Source organism: Carcharhinus amblyrhynchos, chromosome 34 (assembly GCF_965287045.1).
Source record: "Carcharhinus amblyrhynchos chromosome 34, sCarAmb.v2.hapA, whole genome shotgun sequence".
In the NCBI taxonomy this organism is placed as follows: Eukaryota; Metazoa; Chordata; class Chondrichthyes; order Carcharhiniformes; family Carcharhinidae; genus Carcharhinus; species Carcharhinus amblyrhynchos.
In genome coordinates this window covers 20,284,177-20,302,886 of record NC_137357.1, presented here as the reverse complement: position 1 = coordinate 20,302,886, position 18,710 = coordinate 20,284,177, and positions in this window count along the sequence as shown.

Here is an 18,710-nt window from a genome sequence, read left to right as displayed (position 1 = left end):
AAATGTCTGAGCAAGGGTGACGAGGGATGGACAATAAGTGCTGACCCAGGCATCGACGCCCATGTCCTAAGAATGAACAGAAAAGTATTGTCATTCCAGAGCTTCGATTAGTGACCCCCATCTGGAAGGCACACTTGACAAGAAGACAATGAAATGTTGACAGCAATGTCCTCCTTCTCTCAGTGCCATCCTTGCTGGAAAGGTGTGGGCTGCTGATATTCCAGGACATAACCTCTGCTCCCACTTCACTGCAGTCCAGGGCTGAGGGAGGATGGCACTGGATATTTCTTGGGTATTTCATTCCCACGTTCAACACCTGTACGTGCTTGTCTTTCTCCTGCTCCCATGGACTTGGCAGCGTTTCATCAGTGAATGTGCCACTCATTTCAAAGCAGGAGTGTACTGCTGAAGCTTTATAAGGCTCTAGTCAGACCACGTCTGGAATAGTGTGCTAGCCTTGGACAAGGTCCAGAGGAGGTTCACGAGAATGATCCTGGGAATGAAAGGCTTGATGTATGAGGAGCGTTTGACAACCCTGGGTCTGTACTCAGTGGAGTTAGGAAGGATGAGGGGGCAAGCTCATTGACTCTTCTGGATTAGTGAAAGGCCTGGATAGAGTGGACATGGAGGAGGAGCTACCATTAGTTGGAGAGACTGGAATCTGAGGACACAGTCTCAGAGTAAAGGGACAGCTCTTCAGAACCGAGCTAAGGATTGGTCAGGGGATCAGGGGTTCCCGGGAAAAGATGGGAGAATGGGCTTGAGAAACATGTCAGCCATGATTGAATGATGGAGCAGATACGATGGGCTGAATGGTTTTATGGTGTAGCTCGGTGGAATGGAGCAGGACATTGCACGTGTGGATGTGTTATCACCGTCTCTCGATCTCTCACTTCCCCCTTCAGCCTGCCTCACGTTGGGGAGACACTGGCCTGGTGGTATTATCACTAACCTCAGCTCTGGGCACCTGGGTTCGAATCCTGCCACAGCAAATGGTGGAATTCGAATTCGGTAAAAAAAAAAATCTGGAATTAAGAATCTATTGACAACTGTAAAACCATTGTTGATTGTCAAAAAAAAAACCCCATCTGACTGGTGTCCTTGAGGGAAGGAAATCTGCCATCTTTACCCGGCCTGGCCTACATGTGACTCCAGAGCCACAGCCACTCAGTTCAAGAGCGACTGTGGATGGACAATAAATGCTGGCCCAGCCAGCGACACTATTGTCCCCTGAGTGATTAAAAGTGCCACCCTATGCCACTTGTCCACAGCTGAGTAAACACCCAGTAGGCACAGTTCTTAAACTGCAGTCTGACAATCCCCACGGGATCTTTCTGCCCACCATTCCATTGCCTTCTGTTCTAGTTTTCGAACTGCCAGTTCTGATCAGGGCTAGACTCTCTCAACAACAGATGTGAGCTGACAACTAAATTCTGTTTTAATTAGGGTGCTAATAATGTTTGTGAACTCCCCAAGTTGTCAGATTCCTACATATTAAGTAGCTGTGAGCCTCTGACTCTCAGTTTAATTAAAATTCATGGACCAAATATTATATTTAAATTTGCGCACAGTGGGAACAGAATTGTTTACTACAATACATAAGCCAACTGCTTTGTAATTTTAATTCTTAACAGTCGCGACTCAGAAATAATAGAGATCTTCATTTCAGTTCTCAGGAAATTGTTTCACTTAGCAGAGTGGCTGAGAAAAAGCTTTCATTTTTTTCAAACAGACTCCTTACTGAGCACTCCCAGGACAGGGACAGCACGGGGTTAGATACAGAGTAAAGCTCCCTCTACACTGTCCCCCCATCAAACACTCCCAGGACAGGGACAGCACGGGGTTAGATACAGAGTAAAGCTCCCTCTACACTGTCCCCCCATCAAACACTCCCAGGACAGGTACAGCACGGGGTTAGATACAGAGTAAAGCTCCCTCTACACAGTCCCCCCATCAAACACTCCCAGGACAGGTACAGCACGAGGTTAGATACAGAGTAAAGCTCCCTCTACACTGTCCCCCCATCAAACACTCCCAGGACAGGTACAGCACGGGGTTAGATACAGAGTAAAGCTCCCTCTACAGTGTCCCCCCATCAAACACTCCCAGGACAGGTACAGCACGAGGTTAGATACAGAGTAAAGCTCCCTCTACACTGTCCCCCCCCATCAAACACTCCCAGGACAGGTACAGCACGGGGTGAGATGCAGAGTAAAGCTCCCTTGCTGTTACACAGTGAGTGTGGATTGAATGAGGTACAGATCCTTGCTGTTACACAGTGGTGGAATGGATTGAATGAGGTACAGATCCTTGCTGTTACACAGTGGTGGAATGGATTGAATGAGGTACAGATCCTTGCTGTTACACAGTGGGGGATGGGATTGAATGAGGTACAGATCCTTGCTGTTACACAGTGGTGGAATGGATTGAATGATGAAAAAGCCTCAGCTTTTTACCATTTATATAGATGATCTGGAGGAGGGAACCGAGTGTAGGGTGTCGAAATTTGCTGATGACACCAAGATTGGGGGAACGGCAAATTGTGCGGAGGGTGTGGAGAGTCTGCAGAAGGATCTAGATAGGCTGGGCGAATGGGCCAGGAAATGGCAAATGGAATTTAATGTTGGCAAGTGTGAGGTGGTCCACTTTGGTAGGAAGAATGGTAGGAAGGACTATTACTTATGGGGCGAAAAACTGCAGCAGGCGACGGTGCAGAGGGACCTTGGGGTCCTTGTGCATGAGTCGCAAAAACCCAGCTTGCAGGTGCAGCAGGTGGTCAGGAAGGCGAATGGGATGCTGGCCTTCATAGCGAGGGGGATTGAATATAAAAGTAGGGAGGTCTTGCTGCAGCTGTATAGGGCATTGGTGAGGCCGCAGCTGGAGTACTGTGTGCAGTTTTGGGTGCCGCACCTGCGCAAAGATATTTTGGCCTTGGAGGGAGTGTAGAGGAGGTTTACTAGGCTGATACCGGAGTTGAGGGGGTTGAGGAATGAGGAGAGGCTGAATAAACTGGGCTTGTACTCGTTAGAGTTTAGAAGAATGAGGGGAGATCTCATTGAGACGTATAAGATGATGAATGGGATGGATTGGATAGAGGTGGAGAGACTCTTCCCGCTCAGAAAAGACAGTAGGACTAGGGGGCACAGCCTCAAGATAAAAGGGGGGCGGTTTAGAACGGAGTTGAGGAGGAACTTCTTCACTCAAAGGGTGGTGAATCTCTGGAATTCTCTGCCCGTTGAAGTGGTGGAGGCTACCTCGCTAAATATTTTTAAGACGTGGGTTGATGGGTTTTTGATAAGAGAGGGGATTAAGGGTTATGGGGAGAGGGCGGGAAAGTGGAACTGAGCAGCGACAGATCAGCCATGATCTTATTGAATGGCGGGGCAGGCTCGAAGGGCTAGATGGCCTACTCCTGCTCCTATTTCTTATGTTCTTATGTACAGATCCTTGCTGTCACACAGTGGGGGATGGGATTGAATGAGGTACAGATCCTTGCTGTTACACAGTGGGGGATGGGATTGAATGAGGTACAGATCCTTGCTGTTACACAGTGGGGAATGGGATTGAATGAGGTACAGATCCTTGCTGTTACACAGTGGGGAATGGGATTGAATGAGGTACAGATCCTTGCTGTTACACAGTGGGGGATGGGATTGAATAAGGTACAGATCCTTGCTGTTACACAGTGAGTGTGGATTGAATGAGGTACAGATCCTTGCTGTTACACAGTGGGGGATGGGATTGAATGGGGTACAGATCCTCGCTGTTACACAATGGGGGATGGGATTGAATGGGGTACAGATCCTTGCTGTTACACAGTGGGGAATGGGATTGAATGAGGTACAGATCCTTGCTGTTACACAGTGAGTGTGGATTGAATGAGGTACAGATCCTTGCTGTTACACAGTGGGGAATGGGATTGAATGAGGTACAGATCCTTGCTGTTACACAGTGGGGATGGGATTGAATGAGGTAGAGATCCTTGCTGTTACACAGTGGGGAATGGGATTGAATGAGGTACAGATCCTTGCTGTTACACAGTGGGGAATGGGATTGAATGAGGTACAGATCCTTGCTGTTACACAGTGGGGATGGGATTGAATGAGGTACAGATCCTTGCTGTTACACAGTGGGGGAGTGGATTGAATGAGGTACAGATCCTTGCTGTTACACAGTGGGGATGGGATTGAATGAGGTACAGATCCTTGCTGTTACACAGTGGGGGAATGGATTGAATGGGGTACAGATCCTTGCTGTTACACAGTGAGTGTGGATTGAATGAGGTACAGATCCTTGCTGTTACACAGTGGGGAATGGGATTGAATGAGGTACAGATCCTTGCTGTTACACAGTGGGGAATGGGATTGAATGAGGTACAGATCCTTGCTGTTACACAGTGGGGAATGGGATTGAATGAGGTACAGATCCTTGCTGTTACACAGTGGGGGATGGGATTGAATGAGGTACAGATCCTTGCTGTTACACAGTGGGGATGGGATTGAATGAGGTACAGATCCTTGCTGTTACACAGTGATCATTCAAGCTTAAAAAAACAATTTTTTTTTGGCCTAATCACAGAGCCTCAGCGAACAGGTCCAGGAGTCAGAACCTTAAATCATTGAGCGACTAAAACAAGGCATAAAAGAATAGTTTTGAAATGAGCACAGATTCACTCACAGGCAAAAGAAGCCCTGAGGGAAGGGAGCCAGTGATGATGCAAAATAAAAGGGTCAATTGGTTTTCAATTATTCACTGACTGTTATAACATTGCCATCCACTGACTCCTCTGTATTTCCCACTGCCTGATATAAAATGCAGCATGAAACTTTTAGAATGTAAGCTTGGCTACATGTCTGATGTTAAAATTGATCACTTATTTTCCACGCACATTTCCCCTTCTCAGTTTTCCTCCTGGGCTCCTCTCCCCCAGCCCACCACCCGGAGTGCTGAGACCTATCACGGCAACCCAGTCCAAACACTCTCCCACACTGTGTGAGCTGCACTCAGCAGCCTCACCCCCACAACCTCACTGCATATCCAGCCATCAGAGCCACCATACATCAGGAAGAGCGGAAACTGAATGACATCACCCAATTCAGAAAACACTCGCAAGCACCCACAGAAACACACACATGCTTGATCGACAACAGGAGACCTTGATCTACAACAGCCATTCCCTTTGGATTGAAACAAGTCAAATTAATAGATCTTGCATGGATCACTGTCCCACTGCTGCTCCCAATCTGCAGTGACTCATTTTACTCGATCTTGCTCATGACGGGAGAGTTGGTATTTTTCACTAATGCAAAAGCCAGTGAACATTGCAGTAACCGGGGCGGGGGGGGGGCGATTCTCCCAAAAGGAATTATACGTGTTGAATTCGCGAGAAAACAGGAATAATTCATGTTGGGAGTTCAGAGTGGAATCTCCCACACTCTGTGCACTGCAGAGACCACCAGTGAGAATATCATTAGATTTCAGAGGGTGGGCCCCATTCACACTTGGGAAGCTGAAACCAGTGGGGCTGTGCGCATGCGCTGGGGCCCCGAAGTCTCATCCTTTGGTTTTCTGGCCAGCTCGATCGCTGGACACCTGCAGTGCTGCCTCTCCGGCCTCCCGATGGCCACATCGTGCCCCTCCCCAGGTACGTTCGTGGGTCAGCCCTCAACCACCCCCACCACCACCACCACCACCACCACTGTACACGAAATAAGTGGAGATATTTCTGAAAGAGGTGAGAAAGGTTCCAAGTAAATAAGCAGCAAAATACTGTGGATGCTGGAATCGGAAATCAAAAACAGGAAAGATGATGAAAAATCTCAAAAGGCCTGACAGCATCTGTGGAAAGAGAACAGAGCCAATGTTTCAAATCTTCTTCAGAGCTGAAGACAAATAAAATAGGATGTGATTTATTCTGTGAAGGTGAGGGGAGGGGGGCTGTGACAGACAAGAAGACAAAGGGGATGTAAATGGTGCTGATAAAGGCTGTGAATGGTGTTAATAGCGTCCATCAAGAGATGGGAACGTGTAAATGGCAGAACAAAGGTGCAGAGTGTCAAAGGACAACCTGAGGAACGTGGCAGATGGCTCTGGTGAGGAGAGTGAGGGATACTGGCGGTGGGGGAGTGGGAGTGGCGGGAGCAAGATGGAAAGCAAGAAGTGGACGAGGAACGAAGGAAAAAAATTAAAATTTAAAATAAATCCTGGAACATGAAGCAATTGATTAATAAGATAAGAAATGAAATGTGAGATAATGCATTTTGGAAGGTCTAATACAGATAGGAAATATACAGTAAATGGCAGAACCCTTAAGAGTATTGATAGGCAGAGGGATCTGGATGTACAGATACACAGGTCAGTAAAAGTGGCAATGCAGGTGGAGAAGGTAGTCAAGAAGGCATACGGCATGCTTGCCTTCATTGGCCAGGGTATTGAGTTTAAAAATTGGCAAGTCATATTGCAGCTTTATAGAACTTTAGTTAGGCTGCACTTGGAATATAGTGTTCAATTCTGGTCACCACACTCCCAGAAGGATGTGGAGGCTTTGGAGAGGGTACAGAAAAGATTTACCAGGATGTTGCCTGGTATGGAGGGCATTAGCTATGAGGAGAGGTTGGAGAAACTTGGTTTGTTCTGACTGGAGCGACAGAGGTTGAGGGGAGACCTGATAGAAGTCTACAAGATTATGAGGAGCATGGACAGAGTGGATAGTCAGAAACTTTTTCCCAGGGTGGAAGAGTCAATTACTCGGGGGTTTAAGGTGCGAGACGCAAGGTTTAAAGATGTATGAGGCAAGTTTTTTTAGAGGGTGGTGGATGCCTGGAACCTGCAGCTGGGGGAGGTACTGGAAGCGGATACAAAAGTGAGTTTTAAGGGGCATCTGGACAAATCCATGAATAGGATGGGAATAGAGAGGGATATGGTCCCCGGAAGGGTAAGGGGTTTTAGTTCAGTCAGTGCAGGCTTGGAGGGCTGAAGGGCCTGTTCCTGCGCTGTAATTTTCTTTGTTCTTTGAAATACAATGAAAGAACTAGAATTGGAATGAAGGAGGAGGTGAGCGGTCCTGCTCTGAACTATTCCCCTTTCGTTGAATAGTCAGTCATGAGGGGACATAGGTTCAAGGTGAGGGGCAGGAGGTTTCGGGGAGACGTGAGGGGGCAACTGGGTGGTAGAGCTGGTTACCTCGCATCCTTTAAAAAGTATCTGACTTGGCACATCCTAACATTCAGGGCTACGGGCGGGTGGGAGTTCAGGTGTTTCTAATGTGTCAGTGCGGACTCGATGGGCCTCTTCTGCACTGTCTGATTGGATGAAGTTGTTGAACTCAGTGTTCAGTCGGAAAGGCTGTGAAGTGCCTAATCAGAGTATATGTTCCGTGTAAAGAGTTTCGGTTGTAGCTGTTCTGTGTTGAGTGAGCACTGGTTGAACAACGTGGGAAGAATTCATCCATCTGTAAAAACTCGGATTTAAACAGCGCCTTTAATGTAGCGGAATGTTTGAAGGCTCTTCACTCGAACATATCAAATAAAACTTGACAACTTGTTAAGAAAAAACTTGGTCAAGATGTCGGTTTCAAAGGGGGTGGTGGAGGAGTGAAATGTTGGTGAGAGTTGAGCCCAGAGGGGATCCCGTGGCAGCAGCATCTATTCTGGGCGTACATGGTGTTTATTAAATCCTCATTCCACTGCACAAGTTCATAAGTTCAGTGAATGCAATGGTGATTTATCGAAATCTCCATGATGTGGTGATGCAGGGCATGGTTTCCCCGTGCGTTGGTGAGTCAGCTGGCACATGGACATGGCCTTCCTATCAATACAGAAGGCCTGGGTGGTCTTCGTAGAGGTGAAGGAACCCTTCAGTGTCCATGGAAAGCTTGCTCATGACTGGTTGTCACAGCCTGCCCAACCACGAGCTAATTGGCTAGTGGTATTGTTGCTGCACTATTAACTCAGAAAGTTAGCTCATGCTCTGGGGAGCCAGGTTCGAATCCCAGCACAGCACGTGGTGGAATTTGAATCTAATTTTAAAAAAGTCTTGAATTTAGTATTTACTGATGACCGTGAAACCATTGTCAATTGTCAAGAAAACCCATCTGGTTTATTCACGTCCTTCAGGGAAGGAAATCTTCTAGCCTTACCTGGTCTGACCTACATGTGGATCCAGAGCCACAACAATGTGATTGAGTCTAAACTGCCCACCAAGGGTAACTAGGGATGGGCAATGAATGTTGGCCCAGTCAGCGATGCCCACGTCCCTCAAATAAATTCACTAGATTTTGTGTTAATTAATGTTGTACAGAACTGGTCTTAGATAAGAATGTGTGTAAAGGGACATCACCTTTGTGCATGTGTATATGTGTGTGTGCGTGTGTGTGTTTGTGTTGGACAGCCCATATGTGTGCAGACACAGTGAACTGTGAACACATACCCCATCACACGTAGCAGCAGCCCATTACTCTCACGTATCCAACAAGCATCTTTGTCACACGTTTTTGAGCAGCTATTAGTGGCAGGTCCAGCAGATATGAATTTGGAGCCGTCATTCAGAATGGCTTGCACTTTGTTGATATGACCTCTCTTGGTAAGGATGACTATTCCAGGCCCTTTGTCAGGCCAAAGGGCCTGTTTCCATGCTGTAAACCTCGATGACTCTGACTCTCGACGGATATGGACGTCTGTGATAGCCTCCAGACCATGAGGTGAAACTTGTTCATCCAGAGGGTGGTGAATGTGTGGAATTGACTCCCACAGGATGTAGTTGAGGCCAAAACATTGTGTGATTTGAAGAAGAAATTGGATATAACTCTCGGGGGGGATATGGAGGGAAGGCAGGGATCAGGATGTTGAATGTGATGATCACCCATGTGGAGTAGGATGGAAGGGCGGAGTGACCTGCTCCTGTTTCTGTGTAACCAGACGTTTGCTTGTGAAAATTGGCCAAGTCTGTCGGAATCCCCCAATTCCCGGACACGGAACCAGCTCAGTGTGACCTGAGGGGTTCAGTGCCTTAGTTGGACACTGGGCAGCTGGAACGGCGAAGAGTTTGAACTCGGCAAGCTTCTCTTCCCTTTTGATGTTTGTGGCGGGGGAAGGCACACCAAAATTCAAGCAAGCTGCAGAAACTAACTCCTCGCTTCCAGAGTGTGCATGCTCAGAGAGATTTACTGCCTGTTTGGTGATATTGTTAATTGTGCTGCCAAACGGCTTCTGTTAAAGTGGGTTTAGAGTGCGGGCATGTTTCAAGTGCGTATAGTTTATGGTACGGCCGTCTGCTGAGACAGTCTAATGGAACAAATCAAAGAATGAAAGGAACTTGCACACCTCAGACCAAGCACAGCGTAAATCAGTAACACCAATCTGATCGCTCCCATTCTGCATAAACATTCATTTGATAGTGGGACTGTGTCTCAGGTCAATACGATAGGTTTGGAAATGGATATTGGTGCAACCTCCTTTGATTTGATTTATTACAGTCACAAGTATTAACACACAGTGAAAAGTATTGTTTCTTGTGTGCCATACAGACAAAGCATACTGTTCATAGAGAAGGAAAGGAGAGAGTGCAGAATGCAGCATTACAGTCATAGCTCGGGTGTAGAGAAAGATCAATTTAATGTGAGGTAGGTCCATTCAAAAGTCTGACAGCAGCAGGGAAGAAGCTGTTCTTGAGTTGGTTGATTCGTGACCTCAGACTTTTGTATCTTTTTCCCGAAGGAAGAAGGTGGAAGAGAGAATGTCCGGGGTGCGTGGGGTCATTAATTATGCTGGCTGCTTTGCTGAGACAGTGTGAAGCGTAGACAGAGTCAATGGATGGGAGGTTGGTTTGAGTGATGGATTGGGCTACATTCATGACCTTCTGTAGTTTCTTGCAGTCTTGGGCAGAACAGGAGCCCATACCAAGCTGTGATACAACCAGAAAGAATGCTTTCTATGGGGCATCTGTAAAAGTTGGTGAGAGTCGTAGCTGACATGCCAAATTTCCTTAGTCTTCTGAGAAAGTAGAGGCACGGGTGGGCTTTCTTAACTATAGTGTCAGCATGGAAGGGGAGACCAGGACAGGTTGTTGGTGATCTGGACACTAAAAACTTGAAGCTAACCCTCCGAAGCCACCTCCACGGGTCATTCTCAACAGTGTTGTGGGTTGGACCTCAAACCATGATGAGACAGAGTACAGAATGAGACAGTGAATCTGGTGAACTGGTGTGACAACAATAATCTCTCCCTCAATGTCAGCAAAGTGATAGTGATTGACTTCAGGGAGCGAAAAGGAGAACATGTCCTTGCCTAAGTCAATGGGGACGAAGGAAAAATGGTCAAGAGCTTCACGTTTCTAGAATCACCAACACTCCAAAAAGGATGCTTTTTAAGGCATATCTGTTTAAAATAGTTGAGAGTTGAAGCAGAGATGGCGAATTTCCATAACCTCCTTAGAAAGTAGGCATTGGTGAACTTTCTTCACCTTGGCATCAGCATGGAGAGACTCAGACAGATTGTTGGTAACCTGGTCTCTCTCACACACCCTTGGAGAAATTTGATATTCTCAGAATACCATGCTAACCCCCTTCCTTTCTCTAATAACCCCTACGACCTACATGGGGAATCCCTGATTGACCTCCCAGTCAGATTTGTGGATTATGAGTTTCCGTGATGATAGGTAATTATCTAACCATGGTGGAATTTGTATCCCGAGCTCTTTATAAAGCAGGCTCATGAGCGGGTCCGTTATTCTACTATCCCGGATGGAACTGATGTGCACACACCACAGGCTTGTGGTTTATATTTTAGCTTTCTAAAGTAAAACAATGAAGCAATATTTCCAGTTGGCCTCCAGAGTTATGACACCTTTCCCCGCAAAAGATTTCTGAGCAGCAGTGCAGTCCTGTGGGGCCAGTACTTTTCCCATTGTTGGTTTTGAGAAGATAGATTTTGCTCTTGGATCAGCTTACTGGGCTTTAATACCAGGGGTTTTCTTTGTGAATAGCCTGAATAATGAAATGGAAATCTTTGTGCACGGAACATTCAAAGGATTAGCTCAGCATGGTCTCAGGAACTCTGAGCTTTCCTCTGTTTAGCTGCAATTCTCCAGAGGTTCCTCTCTTTGACCGGCCGATTTTGTGCAGGCTCCACGCTGCGCGTTTGAAAGAGATAACAAGAAAGTTAGCTTGCAAATTCTTATGCATTGATATCTAGTTGATTAAACGCACAGAATTACTTGGTCAGGTAATTAAATTTCCCCTTGGAACTAAGCTGGATTCTAAGTTTTCAGAGCAGTGAAGTCTGGAGTAAGCTTTTGCTGGTTTGATCAACTGAGTTGCTGTCACGTAGACCTGATTTGATCTCCAATCTCCGCTTGGTCTCAGTTGATGTCTAAAGCCCCTGGGTAGGAAGGCCAATGAATCCCCCATTGTCAAGGTCACAGGGGTGACCGTTGACCAGAAGCTGAACTGGATGAACCATGGCTCCAAGAGCAGGTCAGTGGTGAGGAATTCTGTGGTGATTAACTCACTCCGACTCCCCAGAGGCATAAGTCAGGAGTGTGGTGGAATATACTCTCCACTTGCCTGGATGGGTGCAGCTCCAACAACACTCGAGAAGCTCGACACCATCCAGGAAAAAGCAGCCATGTTTGATGGACCCCACAGCCACAAACATTCATTCCCTCCACCACCGACGCACAGTGGCAGCTGTGTGTACCATCTGCAACATGAGCTGCAGGAACTCACCAAGGTTCCTGAGGCAGCACCTTCCAAAACCCACACCTGCTACTGGCTCGGAGATACCTGGGAACACCACCCCACCTAGAAGTTCCCCTTCCAAACCACTGAGCTCACCACCACCACCTTCTCAAGGGGCAATTAGGAAAGGGCAACAAATGTTGGCCACAGTGACACCCACAGCCCATCCACAATTATTTTTTAAAATCAGCCAAGGCTCTTATGTGTAATGGTTCACCCTGCGAGGTGGTTTGTGCGATTGGATACAGGTTGAAAACGGGACCCCTTGGATTTCCCCTGGATTTATATGTTGTGGAGATGCCGGTCTTGGACTGGGGTGGGCACAATAAGAAGTCTCTCAGCACCAGGTTGAAGTCCAACAGGTTTATTTGGTAGCACAAGCTTTCAGAGCGCTGTTCCTTCATCAGATGAGTGGAGGTAGGTTTGACAAACTCAGCATATATATAGGCAAAGACGCAGTTGCAAGCTAATTACAGATTAGAATGTGAAGAATGGTTGGAATGCGAGTCTTATATCTTGGATTTATATCGCTCTTGTCAGGACAGCTGGACACCCCAAAGCACTTTCTCATAAAGAGGTGCATGCTGCAAACAGCATTGTGTGACCAATCCTTTTATTTAATCTTCTCCAAAAAAAAGCTAGTTTAGTTCTTTTCGGGAATGAGAATTATTTTTCTCGTTGCCTGTTGTCGGTTGCACCAAGATGCCTTTGCTCTGTTTCTCACCTGAAGTTGCAGACTGTGCCTGGAATCTGGTTCCTTGGCCGTGAGCTGCCTTGAGCTCTTTCATTCATTCACTCATTCTTTCTGGCTGATCCTTACCCAGTTTATTTATTTATCTATTTATTTGTTTGTGTCACAAGTTAGCTTACATTAACACTGCAATGAAGTTAGCATGAGAATTTCCCAGTTGCCACACCCTGGTGCCTGTTGGGGTACAAAGAACAAACACAGCCCGGGAAACAGGCCCTTCGGCGCAACGAGCCCGCGCCGCCATCTCAACACCACCATTCTCCGTCTCCACCCTTGACCCTTGTCTAATGTTTTATGGCCATCCAGATTGAGGGAAACTGATTTCGGGATGATTTATTCCTGCCAGTCAGCCTAACAGCACATCTTTGGGGTGTGGGAGGAAACCGGAGCACCCGGAGAAAACCCACGCAAGCACGGGGAGAATGCGCAAACTCCCACAGACACTGGCCCAAATCCATGTGTCTGCACAGCAATCAGCGATAGTCACTGAGCTGTCGTGTTGCCCAGCATCTGGTCCAGTTTAGGCACACACTAACGACATGAGCACTAGGCCAATCTCGAACAACCAAGAGCAGCCCCAAGTACGACCCATCGTGTGTATGCCTCTTGTTGGACACAAGGCAGACCGACTTATAACCTGTGAATGAAAAGGGAAAAAAAAACTGAGGGACACTGAGGGAGAATTGTAGCATGGCCAATGTGCCCTAACCAGCACGTTCCTTGTTCTGTTGGGGGGGATCTGGAGCACCCAGAGGAAAATCTCTCAAACACAGGGAGAACGTGCAAACAGTGACCCAAGGCTGGAATTGAATGTGGATCCCTGACACTGAGATAGCAGTACGAACTACTGTGCCCCCACCCAATTGGTTATCCTTTGAAATGGCCTTTCAAGACATGCAGTTCAAGGGATGGGCAACAAACTATGGTCTTGCCAGCCAGGAATGCCCACATCGAGGTTTACAGCATGGATACAGGCCTTTCTGCCCAATTTGTCTATGCCGCCCTTTTTGTTTTAAACCCTGAAGCTCGCCCCAATTGCCTGCCTTTGGCCCATGTGCCTCGATACCCAGATTACTCATGTAACTGTCTAAATGCTTTTTAAAAGACAGAATTGTACCCGCCTCTACTACTGCCTCTGGCAGCTTGTTCCAGACACTCACCACCTTCTGTGTGAAAAAATTGCCCCTCTGGACACTTTTGTGTCTCTCCGCTCTACTTTAAACCTATGCGCTCTAGTTTTAGACTCCCCTACCTTTGGGAAAAGATGTTGACTATTTATCTAAACTGTGCCCCTCATTATTTAATAGACCTCTATAAGATCGCCCCTCATCCTCCTACGCTCCAGAGGAAAAAGTCCCAGTCTATCCAGCCTCTCCTTATAACTCAATCCATCAAGTTCCGGGAGCATCCGACTGAATCTTTTCTACACTCTTTTGAGTGTAATGATATCCTCCCTATAATAGGGTGACCGGAACTATACCCAGTACAGAAAAAGATGAACAGAAAACAGCTACTTACTGCGAGAGCCAAAGTAGAAATTTGTACTCTCCACAGATATGTCTGACTTACAAAGATATTCCCATCTCCCAAAGCATTGTTCCTCCACTCACAATTTCAAACAATTCTACAGGAAACATAACCTCAAATAATACTTTCAGTACCGAAGCCAGAAAATCCTCCTTGCTGTCCTTGGCTGCAGGGTTAAGTCAGAATCCAAGGCAGTGGAAGAGTGTGGGTCTTTGGATCTTTCAGCTAAATGAGAAAGGGAAGGAGTTCTCAGTGCAGCCACTGTCTGCAGTGGAGACATCGGCTGGACGTTCATCAGTCTTGCTGCCTCAGGCAGCTCCATCAACACGCTTTACTCTCGGTCTGTCCCTTGGTCCTGCATTTCAAAGATCTCCAAGCGGCTCTAAGAACATAAGAAATAGGAGCAGGAGTCGGCCATCTAGCCCTTCGAGCCTGCCCCGCCATTCAATAAGATCATGGCTGATCTGAAGTGGCTCAGTTCCACTTTCCTGTTTTCTCCCCATAACCCTTAATTCCCCTGTCTATCAAAAACCTATCTACCCGTGACTTAAAAATATTTAGCGAGGCAGCCTCCACCACTTCAACGGGCAGAGAATTCCAGAGATTCACCACCCTTTGAGTGAAGAAGTTCCTCCTCAACTCCGATCTAAACTGCTTCCCCCCGCACCCCCCCCATTATCTTGAGGCTGTGCCCTCTAGTCCTGCTGTCCTTTCTAAGCGGGAAGAATCTCCCTATCTCTACCCTACCCATCCCCTTCATTATCTTATACGTCTCTATAAGATCCCCCCTCATCCTTCTAAACTCCAACAAGTACATTGTCTGCACTGTTGAGTCTGACTCCCCCCATTTGGGCCTCTGGACAGGCTCTGCTGTCCTCATGATGGGCAGCAGAAACACTCTTCCTCCATTCGGGATGATCTTAGCTTTCCAGTGTTTGAGGTAAACTCTCAGTGGGTTCTGTCACCGGCGGCAGAGAGCCTTGGTGTGATCCGACTGCAAGATGCCTGGAACTCACTGCCTGGAAGCAGATACGGTAGTGACTTTTAAGGGGCATCTTGAGAAATACATGAATAGGATGGGAATAGAGGGATATGGTCCCTGGATGGGGAGGGGGTTTTCGTTCAGTCAGTCAGTATGGTCGGTGCAGGTTTGGAGGGCCGAAGGGCCTGTTCCTGTGCTGTAATTTTCTTTGTTCTCTTTGTTCTTTGCAGCAGATGATCTTGTCCTTTGTCTGACTTCTGTTGGCTGAGTTAAATGCCCGCATATTAATGTCTTCAAAAAGGTGTGGCACAGTGGTTAGCGCTGCTGCCTCACAGCACCAGGGACCCGGGTTCAATTCCCAGCTTGGGTCACAGTCTGCGCGTTCTCCCTGTGTCCGTGTGGGTTCCCTCTGGGTGCTCTGGTTTCCCCCCCACAGTCTGAAAGTTGTGCTGGTTAGGTGGATTGGCCACGCTAAACTGCCTCCTTCATGTTTCAAGATGGATAGGTTTGGGGAATTCGCCACGACAAATTGCCTCTTTGTGAACCAAGATGTGTCGGTTAGGAGATTAAATACAGTGGGTTATGGGGATCAGGCCTGAGTAAGATGCTGTGTCACAGATTTGATGGGCCGAGTGGCTTGATTCTGCACTGTCGAGTCAAGCTTCTTAGAAGATTCGAAGAAAAGTCAACTCAAGTGATGTGAAACGCTTTGATCGGTGAATATAAGATACAATATGAACATCTCTATTGTCTTTGACAGGCCCAACATGTCTTTCACTCAGTCGTGCATTGGAGTGTCACTTCTCTCTGTGATGTCCCTTGAGTCAGTCGTGGTGTGCTGCCTCCTTGAACCTCTGCAGCCTGTGATGTGAAGACTCTGAGCCCAGCGGCTGAGATTCTGACCCCACTGGCTGACATATTTCCCAAGCCAGGATGGTGTGCGACTTGGGGGCAGGAGTTGCCGAGGGTGGTGTGGAGATGTCTGACTCAAGGGAAGAAGGGGTTGGGGGATTTTTGGAGATGCCGCAACGGGTCATTTTCTGGCACAGGCCTGGATCGTTTTCCAGCCTGTCCACAAGTAGGCCTTGTCACAGGCAGGGTGGGAATATCCGGGGAGCGCTTGACTTGTGTGCACTCTTCAAACATTCCTGTCCTGCCCATGGCGATGCCCTCTGCTGTCAGGGCCAGATAGTCCCACCCATGTCCTTGACATGGTCAGGTCTGCTGGCCTGGCCTTGCCTTGCTCTTCTGGATCCGTTCCCTTTTGACTCCTGCCCCACACCCTGTCATTTCCTCCTTCGTGCCGTTCACAGTGCTGAGTAAGGGGAGCATCATCTCACACCCAACGCAGCTTTTGATGAGTTTGTTCTGCTTGGTCTCAGAGCAGTGAAGCTGGGGGAAGTTATTCTCAGTATAATGAGCCATCTGTAGTGTAGAAATGTAACTGCAGGTCCCGTCTCCTTTCTCCTCGGTGCTTTCAGCTATCAGCTGAGGTGCGTTGAAAACCCTTAACCTCTGTGACAGTGGGTCACGGGTTCAAACCCCAGTGAAAGATATCGGGTACGATCTTACCAGCCATTCATGCCTACTGCACGCGAGATCGGGAAATTTGTTGCCTGTGAAATCTCCTCCGTCCACTGTAGCAGGGAGGTGATGGCCGAGTGGTATAATTGTAGACTATTAATTCAGAAACTCAGCTAATGTTCTGGGGACTCGGGGTTCGAATCCCACCCCTGCAGATGGTGGAATTTGAATTCAATCAAAATATCTGGAATTGAAGTAAGTTAGTGAACCGGATGGGTTTTTGGACAATGGTTTGAGGGTCATCAGTAGATTCTTAGTTCCTCAAACTTTTTTTTATTGAATTCAAATTCCATCATCCACCATGGGTGGGATTCGAACCCGGGTCCTGTGAAGGTCAACCTCGGGCCAGCTTTAGCAGATGGCCCCTAATCCCCACAGTTTCCCTATCTCAGGTTGTCACCCTTCCACTTGTTGCCATGACCACTGGCCCGGAATGTGATGTGACCCTTCATAGAACCTTGAACATTACAGCGCAGAACAGGCCTTTCGGCCCACGATGTTGCGCCGACCAGTTACAAAACAATGACCCACTAACCTAAACCAATCCCTTTTCGTCCATAAACCTATCCACGGATCTCTTAAACGCCCCCAAACTAGGCGCATTTACAACTGCAGGGCATTCCAATCCCTCACCACCCTCTGGGTAAAGAACCTACCCCTGACATCCATCCTATAACTACCCCCCCTTAATTTAAAGCCATACCCCCTCGTGCTAGATTTCTCCATCAGAGGAAAAAGGCTATCACTATCCACCCTATCTAAACCTCTAATCATCTTATATGTTTCAATAAGATCCCCTCTTAGCCGCCTTCTTTCCAGCGAAAACAACCCCAAATCCCTCAGCCTCTCCTCATAGGACCTCCCCTCCATACCAGGCAACATCCTGGTAAACCTCCTCTGCACCCTCTCCAAAGCCTCCACATCCTTCCTGTAATGTGGGGACCAGAACTGCACACAGTACTCCAAGTGCGGCCGCACCAGAGTTGTGTACAGTTGCAACATGACGCTGCGACTCCTAAATTCAATCCCCCTACCAATAAACGCCAAGACACCGTATGCCTTCTTAACAACCCTATCTACTTGATTCCCAACTTTCAGGGATCTATGTACACATATACCTAGATCCCTCTGCTCATCCACACTATTCAAAGTCCTCCCGTTAGCCCTATACTCGACACATCTGTTATTCCTACCAAAGTGAATTACCTCACACTTCTCCGCATTAAACTCCATCCGCCACCTCTCGGCCCAGCTCTGCAACCTGTCTAAGTCTTCCTGCAAACTATGACACCCTTCCTCACTATCTACCACACCTCCGACTTTGGTGTCATCAGCAAATTTACTAATCCACCCAACTATACCCTCATCCAGATCATTAATAAAAATTACAAACAGCAGTGGCCCCAAAACAGATCCCTGAGGCACACCACTCGTAACCGAACTCCATGATGAATATTTACCATCAACCACCACCCTCTGTCTCCTATCCGCTAGCCAATTCCTGATCCAATTCCCTAGATCACCCCCAATCCCATACATCTGCATTTTCTGCAGAAGCCTACCATGGTGAACCTTATCAAACGCCTTACTAAAATCCATATACACCACGTCCACTGCCTTACCCCCATCCACCTCTTTGGTCACTTTCTCAAAAAACTCAATAAGGTTAGTAAGGCACGACCTACCCGCTACAAAACCATGCTGACTATCTCCAATCAATTCATTACTCTCCAAATAACTATAAGTCCTATCCCTAATAATTTTTTCTAAAACCTTGCCCACAACAGAAGTGAGACTCACCGGTCTATAATTCCCGGGGAAGTCTCTGTTCCCCTTCTTAAACAATGGGACAACATTCGCTAACCTCCAATCTTCCGGTACTATACCAGAGGCCAACGACGACCTGAAGATCAGAGCCAGAGGCTCTGCAATCACTTCTCTTGCCTCCCAGAGAATCCTGGGGTAAATCCCATCCGGACCAGGGGACTTATCTATTTTCAGACCCTCCAGAATATCCAGCACATCCTCCTTATCAACTGTAACCCTGTCAATTCTACTCCCCTGCAACCCAGTGTCCTCCTCAGCTATATCCATGTCCCCCTGTGTGAACACCGAAGAGAAATATTGGTTCA